General features: G+C 33.8%; 1 protein-coding gene across 4 annotated transcripts in view; it reads right to left on the bottom strand.

Annotated features, from left to right (window-relative positions):
- LOC128672118 (axoneme-associated protein mst101(2)) overlaps positions 1-12,203 on the bottom strand; it is a 135,781-nt gene that overhangs the window by 82,896 nt on the left and 40,682 nt on the right. The window contains exon 2 of one of the 4 annotated variants that reach the window (XM_053749044.1): positions 101-154. The exons of the other annotated variants lie outside the window; for them this stretch is intronic. The gene's annotated coding sequence lies outside the window, so the exon portion shown is untranslated. The remainder of the gene's footprint in view (positions 1-100; positions 155-12,203) is intronic. 4 annotated transcript variants of the gene reach the window in all.

Raw genomic sequence — 12,203 nt, forward strand, 5'->3', positions numbered from 1 at the left:
TCATCAAACATCAGTATAGTAGAGCTCAATAGCAATTTTATTATGAACATGCTTTTTTCCCTTAATAACCGTGAATCAAGAATAAAAATATTTAAGTTACCTTAGGTAATTTGCTCCGCGTCGCCGCAACGCATTTTTAAGAAAATATCCTCACCTGGAACAAAAAGAATGTCATGATGTCCTGCATCCTTGCGATTAAAAAAGAATAATGCACAAAGTATCATAAAAAGTCTTTAATGCACCTGTATAAATTAAATTATTCATCCTTGGGTAAAACCGTAATAAATTATAAACCTTAAACTTTCTCAGAAATCAAACTATCTATTTCAAAAAAGCCGCATTAATTTCGGTTGCGTAGTTCTAAGGATGTAAGCATATGACAGACAAACACAGGGCAATGACTTTGTTTTATAATATGTATTGATAACTCTAACCTTTGTTTAGACTCTAGTCTTTGTTTAGCTGTAAAAAATATAATAACGGTAACTAAAATATTCCCATCTCATCTATAAATGTATATAAAAAATAAATTCGGCAATAACACTGGCCACAAAAATTTGACTACAAAAGAAGAAATTTCAGCTTCCTCACAAGAATATAAGTTGACAACATTTAGACAACAATTAGCTGTAATCACTATAATGAAGCAAGCGTCTGTCGGTCCGTTCGTCCGTCCAATTGTGCCACATACCCACGTGCTGCTTTCGTAACGGTATACATAAATTGGCTGCCTTTTTTGGTATATACTTGTCCATCAGCTTGAAAAACTGTTAATTAAAAAAAAATTCAGTGGTGCTAAATGTATTTACAAAAGCTTCCATATTTCTAATAATGTCGTTTAACTAAACATTGGAATTCAATGAATTTTTTGTTCAATTTAATATTCGATTCGAACGAAATAAATACTGGTCGACGCAATGGTGCCTACTGTCGCAGATTTCAAAATTTCAAATTAAGAAACTAACGCAATTCCGAATTCGCACAATACAAATGCAACAACACAGCACACAGTACAGAATATTGTGTCACTGTATTTTAGTGCACTAATGGGTACACTGTCGTATTCATTGATATCATGATTACACTGTGGTAATGTGATGTATTTGAGAATTTTATGGTGATATTCGGACGTTTGTAACGGCTATTACATGACCTTTATTAACAACATTTTGTGATAACATCAAACCTGAGAGTTATTTAGAAAATGACCACGTATCTCACGCATTGTCACAAATAAGTATTTCTCAATTAAAAACATTGAGGTTAAACTAAAATTACACATGAATTGTGAAATATCTAAGAGTATATTATGACAAAGTGATCATAAACTTTTATGTGTTATACTTATATGGTGAGGGTTACTTATTGGTGAGAAAATGGCACAGATATCGAAAATTATACATTGTTATATTTACAATAGGTATGATAGGTACTACTACATATGTATATTATACTAATACCTAGATTATACTGACAACTTGACCGTGACTTGACAGTGTTGAATCGTATTAAAAAAAACAATAGCTTTATTATTTTTACTACCTTTGCCGGCAAATTCGTTTACGTTCGATTATCGATACTTAGAATTATTTTTATTATTTCTATAACAGCACTTGTATACTCTTTACACATTAAATTTTTATTACTAATATAAAATACATGACATTTTAACGGCAGTTCTAGTCTAGGTAATTTTTTAAACAAACATTTTTCACATTAATGAGATGTTTTAAAATATTTTTGCATGATTAAAAACGTTTAATTCGACACGTCATCCATCAATTTAAGCGTTCGTTAACTACTTCCTGAGATATGATAGAGTAATCTCGTTAAGTTAAATAGTGATAGTGATTGATAGTCAACTAACTGGGTGATAGATTAACTATTTACTTAAGTGTTTAGCCCTAAAAGGTATTTAGGAAAGGTAACATGATAGTTTTATTGATTTACAATCTTTCTCTCTCTGGGCGTTTTCCCGGTTTCTTCCTTAGCATCTGAGCGTTAGAGCCCATGATCCTTTCCCACTTTAACGTCCACTTCGCACGGTCGTCGGCAGCTTTGCGTAAACCGGAAAATTACATCGATACAATCCGTGCAAAGACCACTCAAGAATGGACTGCGTATCCATCCATACTAATATTTTGAATGTGAAAGTGTGTTCGTTTGTCCTTCTCTCGTTCTCTCTCTCATCGGAGCGTTTTCTTAGTTTCTCCTCCCCATCCTCAACCGCTAAGTGTCGCTGCCCAGGATCCGCTTTCTACTTTTTCGTCTCCACTCCACACGGTCGTGGCTCCCTATTTGTCAGACCATTGGTTCATTTATCCTTCTTTCACGTCAAAACGAGACATTGTTTTCAGATGATTTTTGGTATAGTGATAATGGTGATTTGACTCACCACCCGGTCCAAACTGATTGGTGATCTGATCTGAAAATCTGATTGGTGGGGAATCACCCACCCAATACGAAACTAAGTAACCTGAAATTATTTAAAGTATAACCGCTCTAAAAACATTATTATTTTGGCGCCCTCTATGGCCTAATCATCATCATGCCTTACTGTTCACACAGGAGGTCCCGGGTTCTCAGTGGTCCCCGGGTCAGGTCAAGATAGAATATCCTGATATAACATGATCTTTTTCAGATTGAGTTGGGTCTTGGATGTTTATCTAATAATTATAAATGCGAAAGTTTGTGAGGATGTGTGTATGTATGTACGTTTGTTATTCTTTCACGCAAAATCTACCGGACCGATTTTTATGAAATTTGGTACACGGGTAGAATAACATACCTGGAATAACACATAGGGTACTTTTTAACCCGAAACTAGGCACAGGAGCGAAGCCCCAGTGCGCAGCTAGTATATTATATAAGTTATAAAATATTGTATCGTTGACTTAGTAACCCATAACACAAGTCTCAAACATACTTTGGGCCGAACTCAATCTCGTGTGATTTGTCCCTATATATTTATTTATTATAGCAGCCACATTATTAATCTTGTTTTATAATGTTACCAGTTTTTCGCAGCAATAGTCAGAGAGCAGTCGACGAAAGTTGCTATGATCGTTATCAGAGCTGATAAGGCCCCAGCTACTTATATGGTCAGTTCGTGCCTTCATTGAACTATAGAAAGCGTTCAACATGCCTTTATTTATTGCACTTGTTATGAAGAACGATTATCGCAGCGATCGAATCAATAAACTTTAAAAATAATTCTGCTGTAAAAAAAAGTTGATGATCTTCAAACCACTGAACATGGATTTATGTATTTTCTTGATATTACATAGATAAATAAAGCGATATATCGTTGCCTATTATGTCCATTAAACTCTTCTTGGATTTAGTGATAATGCTTTTGTCGGTAACAATTAGTAACACACATAATAGGAATATGTAACACACATGTCGCCTTCTCCATTTTACTCACTAGCTGATAAAACTCTAGTGCAGGTTTCCTCACGATGGTTTTATTCGTCACAAGCAAATACTGCTCCATGAAACCTATAAAACTATACATGAATCAGATTGTAGATATGTATGTATGGATGTATACTATAAACTCACGAGGCATGAGTATAATAATTTATGTAAAAATTGTACCAATTCAGAATATAAAAACATATTATGTAATAATGTTATCGCTAAGTGTAGGTATGTATATAAAAGGTTATATACCTAAGTCTTCGCCTGCCGCCCAAAGTCACTTTTTAGCTATGCAACTGTCACACCAAAATTCACTAAATCATGCTCCGTTTTCACGTGAAAGAAGTCAACAAATCGAATACACTTTCCAAATTATAATACTAGTTATTCGCCGCGAACTAAGACCTCGCGAACATAATAAATTTTTACAAAATTGTGAATATTTCAAAAACGACGGAATCGATTTTGATGCCCCACGAACTTAAAAAATCTATTGACAGATTCTACATACTTTTTAATTTTCAACAAAATCAGACAAACGGATCGAAAATTATCGCTTTATATACATACATACAAAAAATGAAATTTTGCCCCAAGTCGAATTGTAGACCTGGCTCGCTTCGCTCGCTCGGTCAATTATAAGGTAATACTTACAATATTTATAATATTATTCAGTAAATGTTAAATATTATCACTAGATTTATCATAAATAAGAAATCATATGGGACAAAATTGTTGTATGGAGTTTAAAAACGTGATATAGGCAGGATGTAATGTCATACTTTACATCATAATCTTGCGTTATCGCTATGTTTACCTAGAGGTATAATAGTTTACATAACCCACTACCCACAAAGGCAATGTTAAATAATAAAATATAAAACATTTACAATTGCTATGAGCCCTACAGCGATCAACTTATTTAAATCAATAATCGTAACGTTATTACAGTAATACGTGATGGATTATCGGATATCGTTATACTTATGTAATACTCCGTAATGAGTTGCAAACAAGATTTATGTTTGTGATTTTGTTTAGCGTAACATTATGAATGATGCATACCTAATTAGAGTACATAATTTAAATATTTCGTTATATTAATTGCAATGTTTAATTGTTTTTGACAGAGCTACTATTTCCTATTACGAGTGTATTACTAAGATACGTGAAATTTCTCTCAGTGGCCTAAAATCATTTGGCATAACGACTACCGAAATTTTATTCTTTTTTTCACGCAAATAAGCGAATCAAATTTTTTAAACGTAAAGTCTGGTATATCTACTTTTTATACCCAAAAACAACATTTGCAACTATAAAATAAATTTTAAAAATATGGTTCATACATAGACCACAGAGCAAGAGCAATCACAGAGTGATTACCATAGAGTAGGCAGAACAATGGTCGCTCTAGGCGCAGCATCCGACCGGATACACGCTTCGTGAGACATGTTGTAACGGAACGTTTATGATCTGAATATAGCACTTTATGTTTTATTTATTTACTTCTTTTGCTTAGCTATAGACAACAAACATTATCTGTACTAAAAATTACTACTTTCCTTAACAGTTCTTACCGTAAAGACAGAATAATTGTTTGAATTTTTTTTTGTAACAACATTATAAGAAATTATTATATATATATGAAATAAAATATAAATAAACATAACCATTGTTTGACGCAATTGTAATATTCTTTAATCGTGTCATAAGTGAGTGTAAAAATTTTACTTTATATTAAAAAAGAAACAATGATTATTAACTTCTAATGCACCTTTACAATCGGTTTTTCTGTTGCATTTAAGTTACGAAAGAATGCGTGAAACGGAACGCAATTTTATCGAATATCAAAGTAGTTTAATTAGGATAATGCATTATAGCTGTGTTGTGCAACATTTAACACAAGAGATTATAATTCATACTTAAATTCTCGCTCGCTAAATGAAAGGATACGAGTAGCAAGCAGATCCTACTAATATTGTAAACGCGAAAGTTTATGAAAATGTATGTATCAACTGGATGGATTGTTATGAAATTGGATACACGGGTAGAATATAACCTGGTATAACACGTTTTATCCCGAAATTGCCTCAGGAGCGAAGCCCTAGGACGAAGCTAATTAGTATATAAATATTCTTCTTCATGTCCCTTTCCAAATTCCATTTCAAAGAAAGTAAAATAATAATTGTCTTAAAGTACCAATTACTTAGATTTTTGAAGACAACTAAAGTTATTGGAAGTGTTTGTTGAGATCTACAGCATTTATTTCTTCTAGATTTTCACTCTTGTGTTCCAGTTAGTGTGTGTGTTGTGTTGTGTTTACATAACGATGATCCTCTATAAAGTAATAGCTCTATACGTGAACGCATCATTGGCTTTAGAGTGGTGTCAATCTTCTGGTAGCTAAGCAACGTACTGGTTAATAGACCGGAGAGCTTACTGTTTTAATGTACTTTCTGTTCTGTTATGCTACTAATTTAATTATTACGCGTTACGTCTATAACTGGATTCTTAAATAAACTTGTTTTTCCACGACTTACCCTAAAAGGTACATTTTCAGTCTGGGTTCGAGTTTTGTTAGTGTATTTTTTACAATTTATATTTCAATTATCAAACTTCTTGATCTTAAAATTTATAAATCATGATTCCAAACCAAAATTAGGAATTTTCTACGTTTTTAGTCTAAACAACTATAATGATCCTCTTAACTATTATTAAGAACCCTTTTCAGAGAAGATTTTAATATATCATTGGCATCGACTCGCCAAGAAGAAGAATATAATGACTAGCCTGCTACTGTATACACGTCCTCTCAACCTATCGCCGGTTGACTGTAAGAGATCCCTACATGGGATAAGTCCGCCGTTGTACAATGTATCTCTCTTGTATTAATTTCGATTAATGTACTTATTTTCGTGCAATAAAGTTATTACAAACACACAAACAAGAATAAATGCTCAGATGAGAAAAAAAATAAACCTATTTCAATTTAAACTATATGATGCCTTATATTACAAAATATCCCTGAATTCGTCACACAATTTAGAAATAAATATGCAAATATTAATCTTCGTTTTACTCCTGAGGACTTTAAAGTCACCTAAATTTTAATCACCTACAGTTAACGTTAACCTAACTTCGCGTAACACTGACAATGTCACAACAATAGAAAGGATTTCGTAACCCGTCAACAGTAAACAGAGAGACATTATGCTTAATCTATACGTTAAGTGGTTACCGGTGAAAAATTACAAGTACTTTGCGCCTACATGCCGTGCAATGTTCTAGTTTCGTAAAAACTGGAATATTTATGTGGGTGTGTTTCGTTAGAGGTTGGGCCGTGTAATAATGTAACGTAGCTTATTTTATTACCTCACTAGCTCCGGCATCGCTCGGGTAAATTCATAACAAATTATAGACCTACCTCAGAATCACACTATTCAGAAATCACACGCCGACAAAATCGCAGGACGAATTTGGATGACATTTAGCACCAAGGATTGAAACCTCAATGAACACATAAAAGCACTTTTATCTCGAAATTTGTACCGGAGCCCCGGGGCCATAACTTACTATTATTTTTTATGAATTTGATACAAATCAATAAAATTTTCAGCAATATTTTCCATACTTACGGCTCGCTATGATCTTAGCTGACTTACCTGAAAAAAAAAATAATTTCATTATTAATTATACATATACTGGTCAAGGTTAAATGTAACATAAACAAACTATACAATCCGAAATTTGAACCTTCAAGAAACGAGTCTATAGCTTCTTAAAAGACCGGCAACTCTCCTCTGATGCCCCTGGTTGACCAGGGGCATCAGTGAGGCAACATTCACTAATCAAGTGAGATGTTTGTTCGTTTGTCGTCTTAAACCACAAAATCCCTCCTCCAGTCTGTCAAACATGGAAGTTGACGTAACTGCAAGCCACCTTCTTTTGGAGTGTTATGGCGTTGTACCAACAAGAATAGTGAACCCGGTTTTACAAGGCCTCACCTACTACGATACATAGATTCAGACATAAAATTTATAACAGCCTCCATAATAATAGTAATACAAAGAATAAGAATGCGATATACAGTTAATTAATTAAAATTCTCATTGAATGAATTCCGAAATTATAACAATGCGACCGTTTTTGTTTCCCAGTGTTGCAAACCTCACCGTTACTAAGTCAGTGTTGCCATTGAAACCATTGATGCATTGTTCTGTTTGCTCCATTAACCCGAAGACTACACAGTTATGTTTTTCTTAAAAAAAGCACAGATAATACTATGCTGTTCTTGATTTAGACCGATGTATGTTTGGTTGTTCGTGCGAGAAAATTAAAGCCTTAAAATGCGGTTGATTGTCAGGTCAGGTCAGTTTTGTGTCTGTGTGATGGCAAATAATCTTAGATCATAATTTTCATCTTTAATTTTAAAGAGCGTCATACATCCATCGATTATTTCTTAATTTAGCTTCCAGGCGTGTGCCTCGATCAAAATCGTGGATCGGAAATTTATTAATAGTTAAATTAATGTGCGGTTAGTCATAATTCGTTACATAATGGTTACAAAAGGGAAATATCTTGTTATGGCATCTTTTAATAACTTGATCACGTTTTTAATTTACATTTTATAAGCTTTCGTTTCTAATTACTTTCAAGTACATCGTTAAGCTACAAGATATATTTCACTAGTTAGACACTTTTTCAACTCAGTTTTCTGGTCGAACTTAATAAATAATGAAGGGCTACAATATTCTTAATGGTTGAACTTCTTAGGTCTATCTTGTTATCATTTTACGAGAGAACCAGTACCTCAACTCTGTCAAAACATTGTCCATAGCCTTGTACAAGTCTATTCGTATGCAATTGAAGAGGTTATAGACCATAATCCTTTCAACAAAAAAGTCATTAATGTAACGTTTAGACATAAGTTCACTAACAACTTGTGTAGTACTTGGACTTATATTAAAACTATTCCACTCTTTCATGATACCCAAGATTACAAAACCGAAACAGAAACTATTAGAGTTAAAGAAGTAATACATACACTTTGACGACCTCGGTGGCGCAGTGGTAAAGTTCTTGCCACTGAACCGAGAGGTCCCGGGTTCGATCCCCGGTCGGGTCATGATGGAAAACGATCTTTTTCTGATTGGCCCGGGTCTTGGATGTTTATCTATATATGTATTTGTTATAAAATATAGTATCGTTGAGTTAGTATCCCATAACACAAGTCTCGAACTTACTTTGAGGCTAGCTCAATATGTGTGATTTGTCCTTATTTATTTATTTATTTATACACTAATAAAAACAAGGGCTAAAAACTGGAGATTCCTCTCATAGGCGATGGGCTCGCGACCTATCATATTTCAGAATACCATATCACCAATAATCCCGTTATACAGCGAAACACGATATATTTTTGCGTCTCTTGGCTCTGTCTACCCTTGTGTGTAGGGTAGACAGATCTATATTTGTAAGTAAAACAAGTAACATACAGCAGATGTTCCAGAAACTTCAACGAGAAGTTCCCATAACAGGAGATGCGCACGCGCCGACTAACGGAACGCGCATTACGTTTAGTCACACTCACATTCGCACCTGACTCCGCGTCCATTTGGATTCCATAGTTAGTTCCGGTGGATTCTTTTGATATTCAATAAAATTGGACCCTAACTGACTGATATGGATGGGTTGAAGGTGGTCATTATGTAGAACTAGCCGCGTCCCGGGGCTTCACTTCCGTGAAATTTCGGAATAAAAAGTACCCTAAAGTGTTAGTCCAGGTTATATTCTATCTGTGTACTAAATTTCTTAACAATCGGTCCAGTTCCACGGTCTTCTCCATTTCACACAATAACTGATAAATCATTGATGTTTACTTCACCGGACTAACCAACCATAAAATAGTGATTTAGGAAGTCCCAACAGATAGATAAGAAAATTTAAGAGATATCTCTAGTAATGAAAATAATAGTAACCTAGAAAGTACAAATAAAAATGTAAGCGCTTATTTACAAAACAACCACAATTTCATTGAAAATCAGTCAACCGCTACTAATACCATAAACAGTACTTAAATAAGCAAATGTTTACATACAGCCATAAATAGCTAAGGCGCTACCATTACTGATGTCTGCGGCCGATGACCCGAAGTGACATTGAAACTATAACAGCTAGATTACGGACCAGTTCACTTTACATAATCATGTACGCTTCTTAATTTAAAAAGCATAGAATTGAGGGATCATATTTCAGCTTTATCAAAGACTAGAAGTTGTTCTTCTTTCTATTTTATGCTCATGTCGATGGGTTAAGACACCGGAACGACATTGTTGGTAATGTTGATATAGATGGATTTTTTTTACCATTTACTTCTCCATTCATACACTGCTTTTGCATCTAAATTACAGGTTGTCTCATGATATTTCCCTTGTTCCCACAGATATTGCTCACTGGTAGAATTCTAAAGGAAACACGTTTACGTTTTAGAGACGTATTGTCTTTGTAAAGATCGTAAAATAGCAAGGTCGACGGCATGGTTGCATAGACGACGATATTTTTAACGTCTCATTCGACGAAAACCGGTCATTTATTATTTCATTGGTTCGACTTAACAACTTCACTTAGAACATAGAACACGCATATCTGTAAAGCTTTAGGTCATAAAACTAAATCACTTTCAAAATCCTCGAAGCACGCACTAATACCATAACATCCGTCAAGGTTTGACGAACAACACTAATTAACCCTGAGAAAATCATTTACTTCATAGCAACGTTACGGTATTCTATAGACCTGTTTCACATTTGTCTAGTTCTAGATCAATTTACACAAAAAAGCCAAACAAAATATATAATTCAATTCAATTGTCTAATAAGTATTTACGCCAAAGTTTTGACGGATACATCCGTATGAAATGGAATAAACCATCAAAATGTATTCAGCATCAGCTAGTAATAAGATTTGTAGTTTGTAATAAACCACTTGCCTCTAACTGTACCAATTTGGAATATAACTTCACCTCACACTTTCTCTTCAATAGTCGGACGAATCGTCGATAGCCATTCGGTCTCAGTCACGAAGTACCACATTATGGAACTCATAATAGACACCTGACTCGATTTCGAAACTACTACCATCTGTTTGTGGTCCCTTGATTGTCCATAACATTTCTATGGAAGTTAAAAGCTTAATGTTAGAACTAAAGAAATATTGGATAGTATGCCAAGTTGTAATCTATATTGTTAAAAAATTTTGAAGTATATTTTTTATTAGAAAATCAAGGCCTGATAATTGTAATCGAACAGTAAATAATACAGTACTGTATGTTGATTCTACATCTGTAGAATTTACGGTACACGATATTAACTACATTCAGATCGTGAAACCGGCCTTAAATCATTGATCCTATCGTCATCAACTAGTAATTTTGGCAAATTCTCACGCATGTAATCCTAATTACAATTTTAAAAAGTAATTTCTATTGTTTGTCACGAGGAATATTTTTTTTATCACGCGTCTATATTATTTTCTCTATAGCTATCTCTTGTATGCTGTTATGTACCTTGATTTGTGTATTTGTAAAGTATAAAGGAGGCTATATATATCTCTAGCTGTCTACTGATGAACCTTTCTGTAAATAGCACACACTCGACATTGGTTAACTGTTATAGCAATTATTACATGTGTTTTTTAATGAGTTGGTTCTTAGTACTGCGCTGGTGCAAACATTGCAGGAAATGCATCCGCTTGTCGCAGTCTGTGGTGGCTTCCTGAACTCACATCTTTGATTCGTAATTTCTTGCATAAAACATCGACTTAAAAATGCAACTCGTTTTATTAGATAATTTCGATCATTTTAAATTATGGAAAATGGTAATTTGGAAATAATGGACATTTTATCTCAAGATCCTACATTATATTTCACAATCGTCACACTTTACCTAATAAATAAATAAAATAAATAAATATATTAGGACAAATCACACAGATTGAGCTAGCCCCAAAGTAAGTTCGAGACTTGTGTTATGGGATACTAACTCAACGATACTATATTTTATAACAAATACATATATAGATAAACATCCAAGACCCGGGCCAATCAGAAAAAGATCATTTTCCATCATGACCCGACCGGGGATCGAACCCGGGACCTCTCGGTTCAGTGGCAAGAATCTTACCACTGCGCCACCGAGGTCGTCAAAAAAAAAATTCAAAAGTCAAATTTTCATAAAATTTTCATTTTAATTCAACTGCCTAATTATATTCTGATATAAGCATCTAGGACAAAGTCATTTGGCGCCATTCATAATATGCAAGGAAAACGTTTTAGAAGGCAGTGAAAGGTCAATGATGATGATGAATTTATTATTAGTGTTATGAGGAAAAGTGGCGTCATTACCAACTAACCTCTGCTGTTGATGTTCTTGATCTAGATCTGCTGATGTTTAACATTAACAATTTTTAGCATTTCTGCAAAGCATTAATAATAATTTTACTCGTTTGTTGCAATTTGGAAAATACGAATTCTTTTTCATTTCAGTTGTATTCACTATATTGTTTGCTTAAATTTCGTTTCTAAATTCTAAACCAATTTTTTTATAATAAAAATAAAACACGCTTATATTCTTATTTACAAGAGTGAGTTATAGAGTAAACTTAGAAAAACTAGGATAAACTTAGTTCCTGCATATAGATTCCTATGTACGTTTATGTAATCACAATCATTATCAACTAGCAATATAAAAAGAATAACCAGTTTCAATACTGTTTTTCATTCC

The sequence above is a fragment of the Plodia interpunctella genome, chromosome 8, assembly GCF_027563975.2.
Source record: "Plodia interpunctella isolate USDA-ARS_2022_Savannah chromosome 8, ilPloInte3.2, whole genome shotgun sequence".
In the NCBI taxonomy this organism is placed as follows: domain Eukaryota; kingdom Metazoa; phylum Arthropoda; class Insecta; order Lepidoptera; family Pyralidae; genus Plodia; species Plodia interpunctella.